Genomic DNA, 13,608 nt, shown 5'->3' on the forward strand with positions numbered 1-13,608 from the left:
ACACAGAACTATACAAAAAAGGTCTTAGTGACTTGGATAACCAAGATGGTGTCCTCTTTCACCTAGAGCTAGATATCCTGGAGTGTGAAATCAAGTGGGTTATAGGAAGCATTACTTTGAACAAAACTAGTAGAGGTGACCAAGGCTAGTGGAGGTGACAGAATTCCAGTTGAGCTATTTAAAATTGTACAAGATGATGCTGTTAAAGTGCTGCACTCAGTGTGTCAGCAAATTTGGAAAACTCAGCAGTGGCTACAGGACTGGAAAAGGTCAGTTTTCATTCCAATCCCAAAGAAGGGCAATGCCAAAGAAAGTTTAAACTACTCTACAGTTGCACTCGTTTCACAAAGCAAGGTTATGCCAAAAATCCTTCAAGTTAGGCTTCAGCAGTATGTGAACTGAGAACTTTCAGATGTACAAGTTGGGTTTTGAAGAGGCAGAGGAACCAGAGATCAAATTGCCAACATTTGTTGGATCATAGAGAAAGCAAGGGAATTCCAGAAAAACATCTACTTCTGTTTCATTAACTCTGCTAAAGCCTTTGACTGTGTGGATCACAACAAACTGGAAAATTCTTAAAAGAGATGAGAATACCAGACCACCTTACTTGTCTCCTGAGAAACCTGTATGTGGGTCAAGAAGCAACAGTTAGAACCAGACTTGAAACAACTGACTAGTTGTAAATTGGGAAAGGAGTACGTCAAGGCTGTAGATTGTTAACCTATTTAACTTTTATACATGGTACCTCATGCAAAATACCATGCTGGATGAAAGATAAACTGAAATTAAGATTGCCAGGAGAAATATCAACAACCTCACATGTGCAGATGATATTACTCTAATGGCAGAAAGTGAAGAGGAACTATTGAGCCTCTTGATGAGGGTGAAGGAGGAAAGTGAAAAAGCTGACTTGAAACTTGCTGCTGCTAAGTTGCTTCAGTCGTGTCTGACTCTGTGCGACCCCATAGATGGCAGCCCACCAGGCTTCTCCGTCCTTGGGATTCTCCAGGCAAGAACACTGGAGTGGGTTGCCATTTCCTTCTCCAACGCATGCAAGTGAAAAGTGAAGTCACTCAGTCATGTCCGACTCTTAGTGACCCCGTGGACTGCAGCCTGCCAGGCTCCTCTGTCCATGGGATTTTCCAGGCAAGAGTACTGGATTAGGTTGCCATTGCCTTCTCCATGAAACTCGTTAGAAAAACTAAGACCATGGCATCTGGTCCCATCACTTCATGGCAAATAGATGGGGAAAAAGTGGAAACAGTGACAGATTTTATTTTCATGGGCTCCTAAATCACTGTGGACAGTGACTGCAGCCATGAAATTAAAGACACTTGCTCCTTGGAAGGAAAGCTATGACAAACCTACACAGCATATTAAAAAGCAGAAACATCACTTTGCTGACAAAGATCCATATAGTAGAAGCTGTATGGTTTTTTCCATTAGTCATGTATGTTTGTGATAGTTGGGCCACAAAGAGGAATGAGTGCCCAAGAATTGATGCTTTTGAATTGTGATGCTGGAGAAGACTCTTGAGAGTCCCTTGGACTGCTGTGAGATCAAACTAGTCAATCCTAAAGGAAATCAGCTCTGAATATTCTTTGGAAGACTGTTGCTGAAGCTCTAATTCCACAGCCACCTGAAGAGCTAACTCGTTAGAAAAGACCCTGATGCTGGGAAGGATTGAGGGCAAGGGGAGAAGGGGCAACAGAGGATAAGATGGTTAGATAGCATCTCCAACTCAGTGGGCAAGAATTTGAACAAACCCTGGGAGCTAGAAGACGGAGGAGCCTGGCATGCTGCAGTCCATGAGGTTGCAGAGTTGGATACAACTTAGTGACTGAACAATATGAAGCCTCTGATATTTCTTTAACAGAGGGCTTAATCTTGGACATATGTAGTCATCCTGGCATATCATGATTTTATGTGGGTTCTGTTTATATTTTTGATCTGTTATGATATCTACCTCTTTTGATGACTTCCCTGGTGGCTCAGATGATAAAGCGTCTGTCTGCAATGTGGGAGACCCGGGTTCGATCTCTGGGTTGGGAAGATCCCCTGGAGAAGGAAATGGCAGTCCACTCCAGAACTATTGCCTGGAAAATCCCTTGGACAGAGGAGCCTGGTAGGCTACAGCCCATGGGGTCGCAGAGTTGGACACGACTTCACTTTCACTTTCACCTCTTTTGATATATCAGGCTATGCCTTGGGATATAACTTTTTCCACAGTCTTTTGTAATGTAATTCAGACCTTGTTCCAAGGTAGTTTTTGAGATTGTCTTTGAGATTTGTCATGATCCCAGGTGGGTTCCTTTTTAGGTTCCTTGGGTCTCTGATAAACAGTTGACTTGTAGTTTAGCTTATTGTTCTTGCCAAGGTATCAACTTCCTCTTGTTTACCATGAAAATTTCTGTTTCAGGTAGTGCTCTTAGTTTTGAACTTTTGCATATTCTGTTCCATGTAAAGTCAGTTGTTTTGGAAAGTACTTCAGAGCTCTCTGTTCTTACAGTCTACCTCTTCCCTTGGGTAAATTCTCTGAGCCACTGCTCTGGAGCTGTCAGTCAGTTCAGTCCCTCAGTCGTTTCTTACTCATTTCAACGCCATGGACTGCAGCACGCCAGGCCTCCCTGTCCATCACCAACTCCCGGAGTTTACTCATTCATGTCCATCGAGTTGGTGATGCCATCCAACCATCTCATCCTCTGTCGTCCCCTTCTCCTCCTGCCTTCAATCTTTTCCAGCATCAGGGTCTTTTCCAGTGAATTGGCTCTTTGTATCAGGTGGCCAAAGTATTGGAGTTACAGCTTCAGATTCAGTCCTTCCAATGACTGTTCAGGACTGATTTCCTTTAGGATTGACTGTTGTGATCTCCTTGCAGTCCAAGGGGCTCTCAAGAGTCTTCTCCAACACCACAGTTCAAAAGCATCAATTCTTCGGTGCTCAGCTTTCTTTCTGGTCCAACTCTCACATCCATATGGAAAAACCATAGCTTTGACTAGACTGACCTTTGTCAGCAAAGTAATGTCTCTGCCTTTTAATATGCTGTCTAGGTTAATCATAGCATTCTTCCAAGGAGCAAGCGTCTTTTAATTTCATGGCTGCAGTCACCATCTCCAGTGATTTCTGGAGTCCAAGAAAATAAAGTCTGTTATTATTTCCATTGTTTCCCCATCTATTTGCTTTGAAGTTATGGGACTGGATGCCTTGATCTTTGTTTTTTGAATGTTGAGTTTTAAGCCAGCCTTTTCACTCTCCTTTTTCACTTTCAAGAGGCTCTTCAGTTCCTCTTTGCTTTCTGCCATAAGGGTGGTGTTATTTGCATATCTGAGGTTATTGATATTTCTCCCAGCAATTTTGATTCCAGCTTGTGCTTCATGCAGCCCAGCATTTCATGTGATGTACTCCACATATAAGTTAAATAAGTAGGGTGACAATAAGCAGGATGTCTGGATCTAGGTGGGTGATCACACCATCGTGGTTATATGGGTCATTAAGATCTTTTTGGTATAGTTCTTCTCTGTATTCTTGCCACCTCTAAATATCTTCTGATTCTGTTAGGTCCATACTGTTTCTGTCTTTCATTGTGCCTGTCTTTGCATGAAATGTTCCCTTGGTATCTCTAATTTTCTTGACGAGTTCTCTAATCTTTCCCATTCTATTGTTTTCCTCTATTTTTTTGCATTGATCATTAGGAAGGCTTTCTTATCTCTCCTTGCTAGTCTTTGGAACTCTGCATTCAGATGGGTATTGCTTTCTTTTTCTCCTCTGCCTTTCGCTTCTCTTCTTTTCTCAGCTATTTGTAAGGCCTCCTCAGACAACCGTTTTGCCTTTTTGCATTTTTTTTTCTTGGGGATGGTCTTGATCACTGCCTCCTGTACAATGTTAAAATCCTCCATCCATAGCTCTTCAGGCACTCTGTCAGATCTAATCCCTTGAATCTGTTTGTTACTTCCACTGTATAATCATTAGGGATTTGATTTAGGTCATACCTGAATGGTCTAGTGGTTTTCCCCACTTTCTTCAACTTAAGTCTGAATTTGGCAATAAGGAGTTCATGATCTGAGCCACAGTCAGCTCCCGGTCTTGATTTTCCTGACTGTATAGAGTTTCTCCATCTTCGGCTACAAAGCATATAATCAATTTCAATTCAGTATTGACCATCTGGTGATGTCCATGTGTAGAGTGTCTCTTGTGTTGTTGGGAGAGCTGTAGGTGGGGCTAATGGCTCACTTCTTGGGGTGACTTCCCTCTTGTATGAGCAGGATACTAGATGGAGTACAGTTGTCTTACTGGCTTTCCTCCTCTTAGGTATGCAACCTGTGCATTACAAGCAAATGATCCAGTTGGCCCGAGAATTTTTGTCCTACTGTGTCTAGGATAGAGTTGTGTCTTATATTTTGGGGCTGTGTGGAGGAAGGGAATTCCTGATCTCTTGGTTGCGCTTCCTTGAATTTAGCATCTGCAGTCCAGAGCTGTGCAGGATGAGAAATGCTGATGGCCTGCCCCTTGACTTGGAGCCTGTGGGAAAGGTCTTTTTCGTCCTCTCTTCCTGGAGTTGGGGGAGGTGGAGAGTGGGTTGTAGCTTCAGTGCCACAGACTTGCTGTTTTTTCCACCAAGATTTAGTAACTTTCCTTAAATGTTTGTTTCTTTTTTTTTTAAAAAACTGTATGGTCTGAGGACAATTGCCAGAAATTTCAAGTGGTTATTAAAATAAAAAATCCCCCAGTTATGGTTATTTCCCCATGAAGGCATCTGCAGAGCTCTTTCCACTACATTTTCAAAAATTGTTCCTGTTCTGTTTTTTTAAGAAAATCAGTATCTTCATGATGTATCTTCTTTTCCTGTCTTTTTGCCTTAAACAAAAGGCACTTCTGTTTGAAGTGGGTTTCTTTTAGAGAATGTATTGTTGGAGCATGTTTTAATTTTATCCATTCTGCCAACTTTTGTCTTTTAGTATGTGTATTTAGACCATTTATATTTTAAGGCAGTTATTAATATGCTAGGTATTAAATCTCTTACTGTTTGATTCCTCTGTTTTTATCTTCTTGCCTTCATGTATGTTATGTAAATATTAAAAAAATTCTATCTTTTCTTAATATTTACTTTTATTTATTATTTGGCTGCACTGGGTCTTACTTGTGACATGTAGCATCTTTAGTTGCAGCATGTGCGATCTAGTTCCCACACCAGGGATGGACCTGGGCCCCTTGCATTGGGACAGCGAGTCTTAGCTGCTGGACTATCAGCAAGTTCTAAGATTCCATCTTTATAGTGTTTTTATATAGTTATATATATAATATATATGTAAAATAAATAAATATATGTAAATATATATAAATTGTATATAAATATATAAGATATATAAATTTATATATAACCTAGAGCCAGACATCCTGGAATGTGAAGTCAAGTGGGCCTTAGAAAGCATCACTACGAACAAAGCTAGTGGAGGTGATGGAATTCTAGTTGAGCTATTTCAAATCCTGAAAGATGATGCTGTGAAAGTGCTGCACTCAATATGCCAGCAAATTTGGAAAACTCAGCAGTGGCCACAGGACTGGAAAAGGTCGGTTTTCATTCCAATCCCAAAGAACGGCAATGCCAAAGAATGCTCAAACTACCACACAATTGCACTCATCTCACACGCTAGTAAAGTAATGCTCAAAATTCTCCAAGCCAGGCTTCAGCAATATGTGAACGGTGAACTTCCAGATGTTCAAGCTGGTTTTAGAAAAGGCAGAGGAACCAGAGATCAAATTGCCAACATCCGCTGGATCATGGAAAAAGCAAGAGAGTTCCAGAAAAACATCTATTTCTGGTTTATTACTATGCCAAAGCCTTTGACTGTGTGGATCACAATAAACTGTGGGAAATTCTGAAAGAGATGGGAATACCAGCCCACCTGACCTGCCTCTTGACAAATTTGTATGCAGGTCAGGAAGCAACAGTTAGAACTGGACATGGAACAACAGACTGGTTCCAAATAGGAAAAGGAGTACGTCAAGGCTGTATATTTCACCCTGCTTATTTAACTTCTATGCAGAGTACATCATGAGAAACACTGGGCTGGAGGAAGCACAAGCTGGAATCAAGATTGCCAGGAGAAATATCAATAACCTCAGATATGCTGATGACACCAGCTTTATGGCAGAAAATGAAGAGGAGCTAAAGAGCCTCTTGATGAAGGTGAAAGAGGAGAGTGAAAAAGTTGGCTTAAAACTCAACATTCAGAAAATGAAGATCATGGCAACTGGTCCCATCACTTCATGGGAAATAGATGGGGAAACAGTGGAAACAGTGTTAGACTTTATTCTTTTGGGGCTCCAAAATCACTGCAGATGGTGACTGCAGCCATGAAATTAAAAGACGCTTACTCCTTGGAAGGAAAGTTATGACCAACCTAGATAGCATATTCAAAAGTGGAGACATTACTTTGACAACAAAGGTCCGTCTAGTCAAGGCTATGGTTTTTCCAGTGGTCATGTATGGATGTGAGAGTTGGACTGTGAAGTAAGCTGAGCACTGAAGAATTGATGCTTTTGAACTGTGGTGTTGGAGAAGACTCTTGAGAGTCCCTTGGACTGCAAGGAGATCCAACCAGTCCATTCTGAAGATCAGCCCTGGAATTTCTTTGGAAGGAATGATGCTAAAGCTGAAACTCCAGTACTTTGGCCACCTCATGTGAAGAGTTGACTCATTGGAAAAGACTCTGATGCTGGGAGGGATTGGGGGCAGGAGGAGAAGGGGACGACAGAGGATGAGATGACTGGATGGCATCACCAACTTGATGGACGTGAGTTTGAGTGAACCCCGGGAGTTGGTGATGGACAGGGAGGCCTGGCGTGCTGTGATTCACGGGGTCGCAAAGAGTCAGACATGACTGAGCGACTGAACTGAACTGAATAGTTTCTTAGTGATTGTTTTAGATCTTGTATTATTCATTTTTAACTTATAGTCTATACTGATTTTTTATTTGGAGTTGAGTATAGAAACTTCTATTCAGATCCTTTTACCCTTTCCTGTTGTAAACTAGGATTATCTTTAAGTATTTCCTCTATATATAGCACCTTATGAGATATTGTTATAATTTTTACATCAGCCATCACGTAAGATTTAAGGTGCCCATGAAGAAACGAATTGTTTACCCTCATTCTTAGCCATTAGTGTTCTTTTCTGAAGATTGAAGTTCATTCTATTAACACATCTTCTCTGTTTAGCAAACTTCCTTTAATCATTCATTTAAGGGTAGATTTGCCAGTGACAAATTTTTGTTTGCTTTGTGAGAATATCTTTTTGATTGGCTTTCATGCCTGAAGGATATTTCTTTTTGAGTACAGGGCTTGTTGATTTTTTTCTTTTTCTTCTTTGAATAACTTTGTTCCACTTCCTTATGTCCCTCATTGAGAAATCCACTGTTGTTGGAATTGATGTTCCTTGTAACACAATTACATGGGCTCCTTTCAAGGTTTTTCTGTGTCTGTAAGCTTTCAGAACTCAATGATGGGTCTTGGTGTGGATTTCTTTGGATTCATTCTGTAAGTCCTTTAGATTTATCCCTCTAATTCCATTCTTAAGGGTTTTGAATCTGTATGTTTATATCTTGGCAAGTTTGGGAGATTTTTTAGTCATTATTTGTTGAAATGCTTTTTGAGTTCCACTGTTCCTCCTAGGATGGTAGTGGTATGAATGTTAGCCATTTTCTTATTGTCCCACAGATTCTTGTGACTATTAAATATTTTTTCATCTATTTTGGGTATATTATATTGATTTGGTCTGAAGTTCAATGATTCTCTTCTCTGTCATTTTCACTTTATTATTGAGGTAATTTATCAAGTTTTTTAGTTATTTTAGTTTGGCTGTTGTATAGGCTTCCAGAGAGCTGTGTGGTAAAGAATCCACCTGCCAGTGCAGGAGATGCAAGAAATTCGGGTTCAATCTATGGGGTCAGAAAGATCCCCTGGAGTAGGAAATGGCAACCCACTCCATGTTCTTGCCTGGGAAATTCCCTGGACAGAGGAACCTGGTGGGCCACAGTCTATGAGGTCACAAAGAGTCAGACACGACTGTGTACCCATGTATGTATGTTAATTTCTTTAAATTTTTTGTCACATCCTTCTAAGATCTGATTCTCTTGAACATATGTCAGTTGTTTTTTCTCATTTAATTAGAATGATCCTGGTTGTTAGTTTGACTGATTTTTGAGTGTTTTGTGATATTGTGGGTATTATATTCTGATACTCAGGGTTGTATTTAATCCTTTTTAGCAAGCAGTTTTCCTGTGGAACGACGTGACAGCTAAATGGGTTTTGGCTTGTCCTTGGGCCCTAATGTCACCATTTCAGCAGAAGCTGACTCTTAACTGCCTTGTAAATGCTGCTGCTGCTGCTGCTGCTAAGTCGCTTCAGTTGTGTCCGACTCTGTGCGACCCCATAGACGGCAGCCCACCAGGCTTCTCCGTCCCTGGGATTCTCCAGGCAAGAATATTGGAGTGGGTTGCCATTTCCTTCTTCAATGCATGGAAGTGAAAAGTGAAAGTGAAGTAGCCCAGTTGTGTCTGACTCTTCGAGACCCCATGGACTATAGTCGACCAGGCTCCTTCGTCCATGGGATGTTCCAGTCAAGAGTACTGGAGTGGGTTGCCACCTCCTTCTCCATGTTGCAAATGAATGAGCTGAAATTTCAGTTCCCACTTGCTCTTTCCATACAAAAGTGGGATATACTAACTCATAAATTTGTTGCCGACTCATTGGAAAAGATCCTGGTGCTGGGAAAGATTGAGGGCAGGAGGAGAAGGGGTCAACAGAGGGTTAGATGGTTGGATGACATCACCAACTCAGTGGACATAAGTTTGAGCAACCTCTGGGAGATAGTGAAGGACAGGGAATCCTGCCATGCTGCAGTCCATATGGTCACAGAGTCAGACACGACTTAGCGACTGGACAACAACAGCATGTACTGGTGGCTCAGTGGTAAAGAATGTGCCTACAATGCAGGAGACAGGCGTTGGGCTCGGATGATCCCTTGGAGAAAGAAATGACAACCCATTTCAGTATTCTTGCCTGGGAAAAGCAAGAGTCAGGCTGGACTTAGCAACTAAACAACAATGCTCAGTTCCACTGAGTGTCACTGACACAAGGGGAGAGAAAGCGTAGGGCTGACTCCCTCTACTTTTTTGTTGTAGGGTAAGGGTGGAATCTCAGCTTCCCCTGAACTTCAGCATACCAGAGACTGGAAGTAGAGTGATGACTTGCCTCACTTTCCCCCATGTTATTCTGTCTTGTTATTATCTAGTGGGGGTAGAAGTTCAGCTCCCTGTTACTACCCTCTGACATGGAGGGCAAGATTTACTTTTAGTGGTTTAAATAAGAAAGAATATTGGCTTCAATTAAAATGTCCTTTATTTAAGATCACAACAGTGGAGATACTGAGGATTTTTTCCTTTTTTTTCAGCTTTGTTGAGATATCCTCGTGAATTCGCTCAGTTGTGTCTGACTTTTTGCAATTCCATGGACTGGAGCCTGCCAGGCTTCTCTGTCATGGAATTCTCCAAGCCAGAATACTGAGGCGGGTAGCCGTCCCCAGGTCTCCTGCATTGCAGGTGAATTCTTTACCATCTGAGCCACCAGGGAAGCCCTGGTGAAGTATAGTTGACAAAATTGTAAGGTATTTGAAATGTACATCATAATGATTTGGCACATAGTGTGAAAGGATTCCTCCATGTCTATTCAGTTAACCCATCTATCACTTTGTGTTTTTGTATGTATGGGTGAGAATATTTAAGTTCTAATCCCTAAGGAAATTTCAACTGTATAATACAATGTTATCAACTATGGTCACCATGTTGTACATCAGATTTTTCAGTCCTTATTCATCTTAAGAGCAGAGAATTTTTATCCTTTTATTAGCTTCTCTCTATTCTTCTATTCTTCCTGCTCCCCCAAACCCCTTGGCATCCACATCTACTGTTTCTTTGAGTTTTTGACTTTTAAGGTTTTTTTTTCCCCCCAGCTTCCACATGTGACACCATGCAGTATTTGTCTTTGTCTGGCTTATTTCCTTTAGGTCCATCTGTGTTGTCACAAATGGCAGGGTTTCCTTCTTCCTCGTGGGTGAATACTGTCCCATTTTTGGTCTGTGTGAGTGCTTGTATGCATGTGTGCATTACGCATACACACTGCATCTTCTTTAAGCACGTATCTGTTGATGGACACTTAGGTTGTTTCCCTGTCTGGTTATTGTGAATAATCCTGACATGAACACAGGAGTGCAGGTATCTCTTTGACATCTTGTTTGCTTTTCTTTTTTTGGATATATACCCAGAAGTGGAATTGCTGGGTCATATGGCAGTTCTCATTTTTTTAGAAACCTTTGTACTGTTTTTCATAATGGCTATACCAGTTTACATCCTCACCATCAGGACACAACTGTTTGCTTTTTCCACATCCTCACTACTTGTTATCTTTTTTTTGTTTTTTTCCGACCAGGGACAGGTCATGATAGAAAAAAATCAGAATAAGAGCAAATATTCTATTTTGAGAACAGCTGAGAAAGCATTTTTGACTATTACAATTATTTAACAAAAAAGTTCAGTAAGAAAATGTACACAACCCAATTTTTCTCGTAAAATGTGGAAAGGGGATGCATGGAAGCAGTTGATTTCTTCGGTGAGCACAGCCGTTGTTCATACTCGTTCCAAGGCTTCTAACATGATGAAGCTATTTCCTTGTATTACCACCATTCCAGTATTGTTCTGTTGCCACTAGTTGCCATCTCCACACATTCATCTACCACAAGATTTGTAAAGGGATCAAATCCCCACAATATTCCTTGGACATATCTGCCACCATTTAATTTCAATAACTTCTTGTCCATAAATATCTTCAACTCAGGACAGTGAGCTTTGCTCATGATGTCTCCTCAGCTGATATGTGTCTTTTTGATGAAAGCCTTTCTTACAGATTTCAGACAATATCTCATTGTGGTTTTGGTTTCTGTTTCCTGATGGGTAGTGATGTTGAGCACCTTTGCATGTACCTGTTGGCCAGTTGTATTTCTTCTTTGCAAAAATGTCTGTTCCATTTCTTTGTCCATTTTTAAATTGGATTATTTATATTTTATTAAGTTACATGAGTTCTTTGTGTATTTTGGTTGTTAACTTCTTACCAGATAACGACTTGCAAATATTTTCTTCCATTCTGTAGATTGCCTTTTCATTTTGTTGATATTTTCCTTTACTGTGCAAAAGCTTTTTAGTTTGATGTTTCCCATTTGTTTATTTTTGTTACTTTTGCTCATGGCATCAAACTAAAAAAAACTGTTGTCAAGACTGATGTCCAAGCGCGTATCCCCTTTGTATCCTTCTAGGAGTTTTATAGTTTCTGGTCTTTGATTTTTGTGTATGGTGTAAGACAGGGGTTCGGTTTCATTCTTTCATTCCACATTGCATGTGGCAATCCAGTTTTCCCAACATTATTTGTTGAAGTGGATATAGTGAGGATTTCTTTAAGTCCTGACATTTGACACTTCATAAGTGTGAAATTATAGAATCATGGTTCATTGAATCCTTGCTTCAATTCCTGTTCTATGGAAGGCAGTATTAGGATGATTTCTGCTCTCAGGATATCATGTGGTGGTTTGAAAGACCTAAAAAGCACTTTAACAATTGAAGGGATGATCAGTATAATTTATTATTTAGTTATCTGTATATTTGTATTTTTTTTTTTTTGGTCATTCCGTGCACCTTGTGGGATTTTAGTTCCTTGATGAGGCATTGAACTTGTGGCTCTCGGCAGGAGAGCCCAGAGTCCTAACCCTGGATACACAGGGAATTTCCAATATGATTTATTTTTTGCAGATTAGAAAATTTACGGGCCAGAGGGTCTTGGTCAAGGTTATTTAGCTCTGTTTTCCCACTATTTCATGTTTTATAGTTATTCGTGTTTTATAGTTATTTTGAAAAAGTAAAACATGGAGATGGTTAAAATTTTGAACAAGATAAATGATTATATAATAACTCATTGAAACCCAGAAATCACTAACATGTAAAATGCTACTTATATAATTTTTACCAGAAAATGTAAAACAACTAAGAAGCTATTAAGAGTAAAGTCTTACCTGGTAGGACATTACCTCAGAGTAAAACATATTATCATTATGCAGTCTCACTCAAGTACAGTTTTAACACAACTGCCTCTTTAATATTTCTTCTTGAATGACCCAGATGCATCTCAAACTTACCATGTCTAAAATTGAACTTGTCTCAAAAATTTCAAAATGTCCTCTTTGTAAGCTCTTATTCTTCTTATTCCTAAGCAAGAAACTTGGGAATGATCCTTGTCTCTCTATTCCCCAATATAATTTTCTTAGAATATTTCGTCTGTGATGCCTTTGGCGTCTTATGTCTTTGGTAATATTGGCCTCTTAAAATGAGTTGTTAATTGTTCTCTTTTCCTTTTTAATTTTTTAAAAGACGTTATTTTTTATGTTTTGATTGCATTGGGTCTTCCTTGCTGCACATGGGGTTTCTCCAGTTGTGGCGAGCAGCATCTGTTCTCCGTTGTGGTGCGTGGGCTTCTTACCGCAGTGGCTTCTCTTGGTGCAGAGCATGGGCTTTAGGTGCTCGGGCTTCAGTGGTTACTGCCCCTGGGGTCAGGAGTTGTGGCCCCTGGGCCCAGTTGCTCCGAGGCATGTGGAATTCTCCCGATAAACTCTGATCCAGTCACTGTACCATTGGGCAAGTTCTTCCTCCTCTGTTTTTTAAAGTTTGTGTGAGGTTTGTATTATTTTTTTCCTTGAGAGAATTTATCATTGAAAAAACCCAGCAGGCCTGGACTTCCTTTTGTAGAAGAATTTAATTACAAATTTAGTTGCTTTACTTCATATTAGTGTGTTCAGTTTCTCTTGTTTCCTTGAGCCAGTATTTGGTAGTTTGTATTTTCTAGGAACTTTCTAGGAGTTTGTATTTTCTAGGAATTTGACTTATTTGTTTGTTTGCTTATGACTGCACCACTTGGCTTGTGGGAAGTTAGTTTCCCAACCAGGGATCAAATCTGTGCCCCCTGCAGTGGGAGCATGAAGTCTAAACTACTGGACGGCTGAGGAAGTTCCTTTGACTCATTTAAATTGTCTGTCTTGTTGGTATAAAACTTTTATAAGTCCCTTTGCTGTTCATCTGAAATTATCACAACATTGTTAATCAGCTATACCCCCAATACAAAATAAAAGGGTTAAAAAAAAAAAAGATGAACATTTTAAATTAAGATCTTTGTTATCAGGAAAAAAGCCTTTCATAATATTCCCTTAATTCTTTCGATTTCTGTAGGGTTTGTTGTTAAGTCTTCTGTTTCTTATATTACTGATTTTCGTATTCTTTGTTTTCTTTTTTAACCTCTAAATCAATCTCAGTGTATGTTTCCGCATACCCCTAGCCCCATCTCTTCCCTTCCACCTGCACCTTATCTCCCATCCTGCTAATTATCAATTCTGTTGATCTTTTCAAAGAATCATCTTTGAGTTTTATTCCCCTTCCCTCCATTGATACCTACTCTGATCTTTATATTATTCTATTTAATTTGGGTTTGATTTGCAGAATCTGAATTACATGATCA

The 13,608-nt window shown here is 40.0% G+C and overlaps 1 protein-coding gene and 1 pseudogene across 3 annotated transcripts in view; one reads left to right on the forward strand and one right to left on the reverse strand.

The window, feature by feature from the left end:
• Nucleotides 1–13,608, forward strand: part of TRIM33 (tripartite motif containing 33) — a 144,061-nt gene that overhangs the window by 19,495 nt on the left and 110,958 nt on the right. The window lies entirely within an intron of this gene.
• LOC132344855 (small nuclear ribonucleoprotein G-like) lies at nucleotides 10,563–11,026 on the reverse strand (annotated as a pseudogene).

The sequence above is a fragment of the Bos taurus genome, chromosome 3 (genome assembly GCF_002263795.3).
Source record: "Bos taurus isolate L1 Dominette 01449 registration number 42190680 breed Hereford chromosome 3, ARS-UCD2.0, whole genome shotgun sequence".
In the NCBI taxonomy this organism is placed as follows: domain Eukaryota; kingdom Metazoa; phylum Chordata; class Mammalia; order Artiodactyla; family Bovidae; genus Bos; species Bos taurus.